The sequence below is a fragment of the Arachis hypogaea genome, chromosome 16, assembly GCF_003086295.3.
Source record: "Arachis hypogaea cultivar Tifrunner chromosome 16, arahy.Tifrunner.gnm2.J5K5, whole genome shotgun sequence".
NCBI lineage: Eukaryota > Viridiplantae > Streptophyta > Magnoliopsida > Fabales > Fabaceae > Arachis > Arachis hypogaea.
This window is the reverse complement of record NC_092051.1, coordinates 79890826-79900277: the sequence shown is the minus strand read 5'-3', so window position 1 is coordinate 79900277 and position 9452 is coordinate 79890826. Positions and strand designations below refer to the sequence as shown.

Genomic DNA, 9452 nt, shown 5'->3' with positions numbered 1-9452 from the left:
ACTCACAGTGGCCTTAGATAGATCAGAGACTAAGTTTGCTAGATTAGAAGTATTTTGTTCAGAGTTCTCTATCAGTTGCTGAGTGGATGATGGAAAAGGTTTACTATTGTTAAACCTGTATCTTCCACCATTATTAAAGCCTTGTTGAGGCTTTTGTTGATCCTTCCATGAGAGATTTGGATGATTTCTCCATGATGGATTATAGGTGTTTCCATAAGGTTCACCTAAGTAATTCACCTCTGCTATTGCAGGGTTCTTAGGATCATAAGCTTCTTCTTCAGAAGATGCCTCTTGAGTACTGTTGGATACAGCTTGCATTCCATTCAGACTCTGAGAAATCATATTGACTTGCTGAGTCAATATTTTGTTCCGAGCCAATATGGCATTCAGAGTATCAATTTCAAGAACTTCCTTCTTCATAGGTGTCCCATTATTCACAGGATTCCTCTCAGAAGTGTACATGAACTGGTTATTAGCAACCATGTCAATGAGTTCTTGAGCTTCTGCAGGTATTTTCTTTAGGTGAATGGATCCACCTACAGAAGTATCCAATGACATCTTTGATAGCTCAGATAAACCATCATAGAATATATCCAAGATGGTCCATTCTGAAAGCATGTCAGAAGGACACTTTTTGGTTAGCTACTTGTATCTTTCCCAAGCTTCATAGAGGGATTCACCTTCTTTCTGTCTGAAGGTTTGAACATCCACTCTAAGCTTGCTCAGCTTTTGAGGAGGAAAGAACTTGGCTAAGAAAGCCGTGACCAGCTTATCCCAAGAGTTCAGGCTGTCTTTGGGTTGAGAGTCCAACCACACTCTAGCTCTGTCTCTTATAGCAAAAGGGAAAAACATGAGCCTGTAGACTTCAAGATTTACTCAATTAGTCTTAACAGTATCACAGATCTGCAAGAATTCAGTTAAGAACTGAAAAGGATCTTCAGATGGAAGTCCATGAAACTTGCAGTTCTGCTGCATCAGAGAAACTAGCTGAGGTTTCAGCTCAAAGTTGTTTGCTCTAATGGTAGGAATGGAGATGCTTCTTCCATGTAAATTGGAATTAGGTGCAGTAAAGTCACCAAGAATTCTCCTTGCATTATTATTATTTTCGGCTGCCATCTCCTCTTCCTGTTCGAAAATTTCTGAAAGGTTATCTCTGGATTGTTGTAATTTAGCTTCTCTTAGTTTCCTTTTCAGAGTCCTTTCAGGTTCTGGATCTGCTTCAACAAGAATATTCTTGTCCTTGCTCCTGCTCATATGACAAAGAAGAGGGCACAGAAAAAATAATAATAATAATAATAGGGATCCTTTATACCACAGTATAGAAGTCCCTGGGGGAGTGGAAGAAAGGAAGGGGACAAAGAATGTAATGTAAGGAAAGAAACACAAGGGTGAGGAGAGCAGAGATGTGAGGTGAGGAGATGTTAGTAGATGAATAAATAATTAGAATAAGATGAGAGAGGGAAAATTTTGAAAATAATTTTTGAAAAAGAGTTAGTGATTTTCGAAAATGGTTTTTGAAAAAGGTTAGTAATTTTCAAAAATAAAAAATCAAAAATTAAAATAATTAGTTAATTTAAAAAGAATTTTTGAAAAAGAGGGAAGATATTTTCGAAAATTAGAGAGAGAGAGTTAGTTAGGTAGTTTTGAAAAAGATAAGAAACAAACAAAAAGTTAGTTAGTTAGTTGAAACAAATTTTGAAAAGATAAGAAGTTAGGAAGTTAGAAAAGGTATTTTGAAATCAAATTTTTGAAAAAGATAAGATAAGAAGATATTTTTGAAAAGATATGATTGAAATTAGTTTTGAAAAAGATTTGATTTTTAAAATCACAATTAATGACTTGATTCACAAGAAATCACAAGATATGATTCTAGAACTCAAAGTTTGAATCTTTCTTAACAAGCAAGTAACAAACTTGAAATTTTTTAATCAAAATATTAATTGTTATTGTTATTTTTGAAAATTATGATATGAAATTAAGAAAAAGATTTTTGAAAAATATTTTTATAATTTTCGAAAATAACTAAGAAAAATGAAAAAGATTTGATTTTTGAAGAAGATTTTGAAAAAGATAAGATTTTCAAATTGAAAATTTGATTTGACTCATGAAAACAACTAGATTTTAAAAATTTTCGAAAAAGTCAAATCTAATTTTCGAAATTTTAAGAGAGAAAAAGGGGAAGATATATTTTTTTTTTTGAATTTTTAATGATGAGAGAGAAAAACATGAAAAAGACTTAATGCATGAAAATTTTGGATCAAAGTATGTGATGAATGCAAGAACACTATGAATGTCAAGATGAACACCAAGAACACTTTGAATGTCAAGATGAACATCAAGAACATGTTTTTTTGAAAAATTTTTAATGCAAAGAAAACATGCAAGACACCAAACTTAGAAATCTTTCATGTTTAGACTCTATGGATGCAAAAATGCACATGAAAAACAAGAAAAGATGCAAAACAAGAAAACATCAAGATCAAACAAGAAGACTTACCAAGAACAACTTGAAGATCATGAAGAACACCATGAATGCATGAATTTTTTGAAAAATGCAATATGAATATGCAATTGACACCAAACTTATAACATGACACATGACTCAAACAAGAACCACAAAAAATATTTTTTTGATTTTTATGATTTTCTAATTTTTTTTTTTTTGGATTTTTTCGAAAATTATATGAAAAAGAAAAATAAGGATTCCAAAATTTTTAATATGAATTCCAGGAATCTTATGCTTTTTAGTCTAAAGCTCCAATCAAAGGGTCAGGCATGGCTTAATAGCCAGCCAAACTTTAGTAAAAATATGAGTGTAATTCATTCAATTTTAAGCCAAAACCTCAGTCCAAAAGAATTTAGACATGGCTTTATAGCCAGCCAGGCTTTAGCATGCTTCATAAAACACTAGAATTCATTCTTAAAAATTCTGAAGAAAAATATATTTTTGAAAACACAAAAATTTTTTTTTCCAAAAACAAAGGAGAAATTTTTGAAAGATTTTTTGAAAAATTTTTGAAAACTTTTTGAAAAGAAAACGAAAATAAAGTTACCTAATCTGAGCAACAAGATGAACCTTCAGTTGTCCAAACTCGAACAGTCCCCGGCAACGGCGCCAAAAACTTGGTGCACGAAAATGTGATCTCTGGTAATGGCTCCAAAAACTTGGTGCTCTAATCTCAATTCATAATTTGTCACAACTTCGATACAACTAACCAGCAAGTGCACTGGGTCGTCCAAGTAATAAACCTTACGTGAGTAAGGGTCGATCCCACGGAGATGTTTGGTATGAAGCAAGCTATGGTCACCTTGTAAATCTCAGTCAGGCGGATAATAATTGATTATGGAGTTTTCGAAAATAATACTAATTAAACAGAAAATAGGGATAGAAACACTTATGTAATTCATTGGTGAGAATTTCAGATAAGCGTGTAGAGATGCTTTCGTTCCTCTGAATCTCTGCTTTCCCGCTGTCTTCATCCAATCAGTCTTACTCCTTTCCATGGATGGCTTTATGAAAGGGCATCACCGTTGTCAATGGTTACATCTCCTCCTCTTGTGAAAATGGTCCAAATACTCTCTCACAGCACGGCTAATCATCTGAGGTTCTCGATCATGCTGGAATAGGATTCACCCTCCTTTTGCGTCTGTCACTACGCCCAGCACTCGCGAGTTTGAAGCTCGTCACAGTCATTCAATCCCTGAATCCTACTCGGAATACCACAGACAAGGTTTAGACTTTCCAGATTCTCATAAATGCCACCATCAATCTAGCTTACACCACGAAGATTCTGATTAAGAGATCTAAGAGATACTCATTCAATCTAAGGTAGAACAGAAGTGGTTGTCAGGCACGCGTTCATAAGGAATGATGATGATTGTCACGTTCATCACATTCAGGTTGAAGTGCGAATGAATATCTTAGAAGCGGAACAATTTGAATTGAATAGAAAAACAGTAGTATTTTGCATTAATCTTTGAGGAACAGCAGAGCTCCACACCTTAATCTATGGAGTGTAGAAACTCTACCGTTGAAAATACATAAGTGATAATGGAGTTCATTGGTCTCGGCCCCAGAGGGGAACCGGGGTAACCAAGACTCTATGATCTGAAGATAAAACTCAGGATGTCTAATACAATAATAAAAAGTTCTATTTATAATAAACTAGCTACTAGGGTTTACAGAAGTAAGTAATTGATGCATAAATCCACTTCCGGGGTCCACTTGGTGTGTGCTTGGGCTGAGCTTGAATGTTACACGTGCAGAGGCTCTTTCTGGAGTTGAACGCAAGGTTGTAACGTATTTCTGGCGTTCAACTCTGGTTTGTGACTTGTTTCTGGCGTTTAACTCCAGACAGCAGCGTAGAACTGGCGTTCAACGCCCTTTTACGTCATCTAAACTCAGCCAAAGTATGGACTATTATATATTTCTGGAAAGCCCTGGATGTCTACTTTCCAACGAAATTAAAAGCGCGCCATTTTGAGTTTTGTAGCGCCAAAAAATCCACTTTGAGTGCAGGGAGGTCAGAATCTAACAGCATCAGCAGTCCTTCTTCAACCTCTGAATCTGATTTTTGCTCAAGTCCCTCAATTTCAGCCAGAAAATACCTGAAATCATAGAAAAATACACAAACTCATAGTAAAGTCCAGAAATATGAATTTAACATAAAAATTAATGAAAACATCCCTAAAAGTAACTAGATTCTACTAAAAACATACTAAAAACAATGCCAAAAAGCGTATAAATTATCCGCTCATCAATAAGTTTTTAAACTTGAAAGATATGCAAGAGATATAAAAGATATAAAAGATAAGATAAGAAGTATGAAAAAGATTTTAAAATTTAATAAAAGATATGAACAAGAATTACTAAAGATAAGAAAAGATTTTGAAAGGATTTGAAAACAAGTTGAAAAAGATATGAGATTTTGAAAAAGATTTGAAAAGATTTGAAAATATTTTAAATTTGAAATTAAATTGAATTTGAAATATTTAAATGAGATTTTATTTAAAAATCAAAGAAATCAAAATTGAATTTGAAAAAAAATAGATTGAATAAAGAAAAGATAAGATTTTGGAAATTACCTCCCATGCTGTCTTGCTGGCATTTAAACGCCCAGAATGATCGCATTCTGGCATTTAATGCTACTGTCTCTGCTTGCTGGGGTTTAGGGTTTAGGGTTTAGCATTTAACGTCAGGCTTGTCTTCCCCATTGGGCGTTAAACGCCCAGCCAGCTGCCTCCATGGGCGTTTGAATGCCCAATTGCCACCTCTTTCTAGCGTTTAACGCCAGAGAGATCCCTTCTCCAGGGTGTTCTGTTTGCTGTTCTGCATCATTCTATCTCTATTTAAATAATGTTTATGATCACTAACATTAAAATCACCTTTATTAAAAACAAATTAAGAGGAAAAACTAATTAAAACCAAATGATTAGAAAATTAGAAAATGATATACAATTAATCATTGGGTTGCCTCCCAACAAGCGCTTCTTTAATGTCTTTAGCTGGACTTCACTGTACTTAGTACCAGTGTTGAGCCTCCTGGCTCTATATCTCCTTCAAGGTAATGCTTGACTCTCTGTCCATTGACAGTGAACCTGTTTTCTTTACCTTGAAGTTCTATGTGCCCGTAAGGTGATACATTGGTAATCATAAACAGTCCCGTCCAATCAGATTTGAGTTTCCTAAGGAATAGTTTGAGTCTTGAATTAAAGAGCAGGACCTTCTATCCTGGTTCAAAAACTCTGGAAGATATCTTCCTGTTGTGCCACCTTTTTGCCTTTTCCTTATAGATCTTTGCATTTTCAAATGAATCTAAGCGGAATTCATCCAACTCATTTAGTTGGAGAAGCCGTTTCTCCCCTGCAGCTTTAGCATCAAGGTTAAGGAATCTAGTAGCCCAATAGTCTTTGTGTTCTAGTTCTACTGGCAGATGACAGGATTTTCCATATACCAGCTGATATGGTGAAGTTCCAATGGGGGTTTTGAAAGCTGTTCTGTATGCCCACAGAGCATCATCAAGCGTTCTAGCCCAATCCTCTCTATTGGCGCTTACTGTCCTTTCTAGGATCCACTTTAGTTCTCTATTTGAGACTTCAGCTTGCACATTCATTTGGAGATGATATGGTGTTGCTACTTTATGGCGAACTCCGTAACGGCTTAAGACAGAATCCAGCTGTCTGTTGTAGAAATGAGTAACTTCATCACTAATTAGTGTCCTATGGACACAAAATCTATTGAAGATGTTTGAGTATAAAGGTGTGAAGGGTCCCATGAAATCTATACCCCATATGTTAAATAGATCAATCTCTAGGATCCCTTGCTGAGGCATGCTGTGACCATGAGGGAGATTACCAGCTCTCTGGCAACTGTCACAGTTACGAACAAACTCTCTAGAATCCTTGAAGAGAGTGGGCCAATAGAAGCCACTCTGGAGAACCTTGGTGGCTATCCATTCACCTCCAAAGTGTCCTCCATAGTCTGAGCCATGGCAATGCCGTAGGATTCTCTGTGCCTCTTCTTCAGACACACATCGTCAGATTATTACATCCGAGCATCTCTTAAACAGATCTAGCTTGTCCCAAAGGTAATACTTTGCATCATGCATGAGTTTCCGGGCTTGCTTCCTATTGAACTCCTTGGGAATGAACCTTATAGCCTTGTAGTTTGCAATGTCTGTAAACCAAGGTACTGTCCGGATGGCATAGAGTTGCTCATCTGGAAAGATTTTGGATATGTCAGTGGAGGGAGGAGAATTCCCTACCACTGGCTTAATCTGGGACAATTGGTCAGCCACCTAATTTTTTGTCCCTTTCCTGTCTCTAATTTCTATATCAAACTCCTGCAGGAGTAATACCCATCTTATAAGTCTGGGCTTAGAATCCTGCTTGGTGACTAGATACTTTAGAGCAGCATGGTCAGTATAGATAATGAACTTAGATCCTACTAGGTAGGATCTGAACTTTTCAATGGCATAAACTACTGCAAGTAACTCCTTTTCTGTAGTATAGTTTTTCTGTGCATCATTTAATACACGACTGGCATAATAAATAACATGCAGAAGCTTGTCATGTCTCTGTCCCAGAACTACGCCAATGGCATGGTCACTTGCATCGCACATCAGTTCGAATGGCAAGTCCCAATTGGGTGCAGAGATGATAGGAGCAGTGACAAGCTTGGCTTTCAGGGTTTCAAAGGCATGCAGACATTCTTGGTCAAAGACAAATGGAACATCAGTGGCCAAGAGATTACACATAGATTTTGCAATTTTTGAAAAATCTTTTATGAACCTCCTGTAGAATCCTGCATGTCCTAGGAAACTTCTGATGGCCTTGACATTAGCAGGTGGTGGCAATCACTTCCACCTTAGCTTGATCTACTTCTATTCCCTTATTTGGAATCCGATGCCCAAGAACAATGCCTTCAGTCACCATAAAGTGGTATTTTTCCCAGTTTAGAACTAGGTTTGTCTCTTGGCATCTTTTCAGAACTAGGGCCAAATGATCAAGATAGGAGTCAAATGAGTCTCCAAAAATAGAGAAGTCATCTATGAACACTTCACGGAACTTTTCTACCATATCAGAGAGGATGGATAGCATATATCTCTGAAAGGTGGCAGGTGCATTGCATAGGCCAAATGGCATCCGCCTGTAGGCAAACACGCCAGGTGGGCATGTGAATACTGTCTTCTCTTGATCTTGTGGATCCACTGCTATTTGATTGTACCCAAAATATCCATCCAAGAAACAATAAAAAGCATGCCCTTCTAGTCTTTCTAGCATTTGGTCAATAAATGATAAAGGAAAATGATTCTTCCTGGTGGCGTCATTGAGTCTTTTATAGTCAATGCACATACCCTACCCTGTAACTGTCTTTGCAGGAATCAGTTCATTCTTTTCATTATGAACCACTGTCATGCCTCCCTTCTTGGGAACAACTTGAACAGGGCTCACCCAGGGACTATTAGAAATGGGATAAATAATCCCAGCCCCCCAGAGCTTAGTAACTTCCTTCTGCACTAATTTCTTCATAGCCGGATTCAGTCGCCTTTGTGGTTGCACCAATAGTTTGGCGTTATCCTCCAGCAGGATTTTATGCTTGCATCGGGCCGGGCTAATGCCCTTAAGGTCACTTATAGTCCACCCAAGGGCGGTCTTGTGTGTTTTGAGCACTTGAATTAGTGCTTCTTCTTCCTGTGGCTCTAATGCAGAGCTTATGATTACAGGATGAGTTTCTTCATCTCCCAGAAATGCATATTTCAGGGAAGATGGTAATGGCTTGAGCTCAAGCCTTAGAGGTTTCTCCTTTTCCTTAGGAGTTTCCAGAGGTTCCCCTAAGTCAGGTTGGGCATCAGTAAGGATGTCATCCTTCCCTTCTTTGAGTCCTTCAGCCATGTTTGCTTCTTCCACCAGGGAATCAATGAGGTCAATGCTCATGCATTCCTCTAGGGAGTCTGGATGCTGCATAGCTTTGACAGCATTCATTACAAACTTTTCTTCATTGACTCTCAGGGTTACTTCTCCTTTTTCAACATCAATGAGGGTCCGTCCTGTAACTAGAAAGGGTCTCCCTAGGATATGGGATGCATTCTTGTGCCCTTCTGTATCCAACACAACGAAGTCAGTGGAAAAAGCAAAGGGTCCAACCCTAACAATCATGTCTTCAATCACGCCTGATGGTATCTTAATAGAACCATCAGCAAGTTGAAGGCATATGCGAGTTGGTTTGACTTCATCAGTCAAGCAGAGCTTCTTTATTAATAAAGCAGATATTAGGTTGATGCTTGCTCCAAGGTCACATAGGGATGTCCTTCTGCAAGCATTACCTAGAGTGCATGGTATCATAAAGCTTCCAGGATCCTTAAGTTTCTCTGGTAAGCTGTTTTGAATGATTGTACTGCACTCTTTAGTGAGGAGGACTGTTTCTGTCTCTCTCCAATCCTTCTTATGACTTAAGATGTCCTTCAAGATCTTAGCATAAGAATGTATCTGTTCAAGAGCCTCTGCAAAAGGGATATTGATCTCTAGTGTTTTGAGATACTCCACAAAGCGGGCAAATTGTTTATCTTTTTCCTCTTGACGGAGTTTCTGAGGAAATGGCAGTTTAGCCTTATACTCATCAATCTTGGTTGATGAAGGCCGAGTACCTTGTGTATTAGAAGGGGGGTTACTAGCTTGCTTAGGAGGGTTCTTATCAATATGTGACTGGCCTCTCTTGCATGGACGTTCAACACCCATATTGCTGCCTCCTTCTTGGCGTTCAACGCCAGGGCTACTATTCCCTTTTGGGCATTCAACGCCCTTATTGTTGTCCCTGATTGGGCGTTCAATGCCAGGGATGGATACCCCTTCTTGGCATCGAATGCTAATGACATTCCTTCTTGGGCATTCAATGCCTTCAGAGACTTCTTGGACAATAGTCTGGTGTTCCTCTGTTAGCTTTTCTTCCCTTG

At 37.8% G+C, this 9452-nt stretch overlaps 1 non-coding gene across 1 annotated transcript; it reads left to right on the top strand.

Annotated features, from left to right (window-relative positions):
- The first annotated feature begins 612 nt into the window (after positions 1 to 612).
- Positions 613 to 720, top strand: LOC112761367 (small nucleolar RNA R71). The gene has a single exon (XR_003181765.1). It is a non-coding gene; the product is annotated as a small nucleolar RNA R71 (small nucleolar RNA).
- Positions 721 to 9452: the final 8732 nt, after the last annotated feature.